This window comes from Nanorana parkeri, unplaced genomic scaffold, assembly GCF_000935625.1.
Source record: "Nanorana parkeri isolate BGI_ZX_2015 unplaced genomic scaffold, ASM93562v1 scaffold1232, whole genome shotgun sequence".
NCBI lineage: Eukaryota > Metazoa > Chordata > Amphibia > Anura > Dicroglossidae > Nanorana > Nanorana parkeri.
The window spans coordinates 391,763-392,015 of record NW_017307500.1 but is presented as its reverse complement, the minus strand read 5'-3'; positions in this window follow the sequence as shown (position 1 = coordinate 392,015).

Here is a 253-nt window from a genome sequence, read left to right as displayed (position 1 = left end):
GATGCCGGCATCTGCCTTTTAGTTTAGTTTTCGGGTGTCACAGCCGGCGGGAAATTCAAAAGTGAAAAGTTGCAATGTACACAGAATACACACAATACAATGTAATCTGCTATGATTACACTTATGTATCAAACTATTTCACTTCAATTTTGTCCCTAGAGCTTTGTCCACTGCCCTGCCTGACACTTTTTCACAATTATAAGAAATTATAATATAATAAATAATTATAAAAAATTATAATAAAATAATTAAA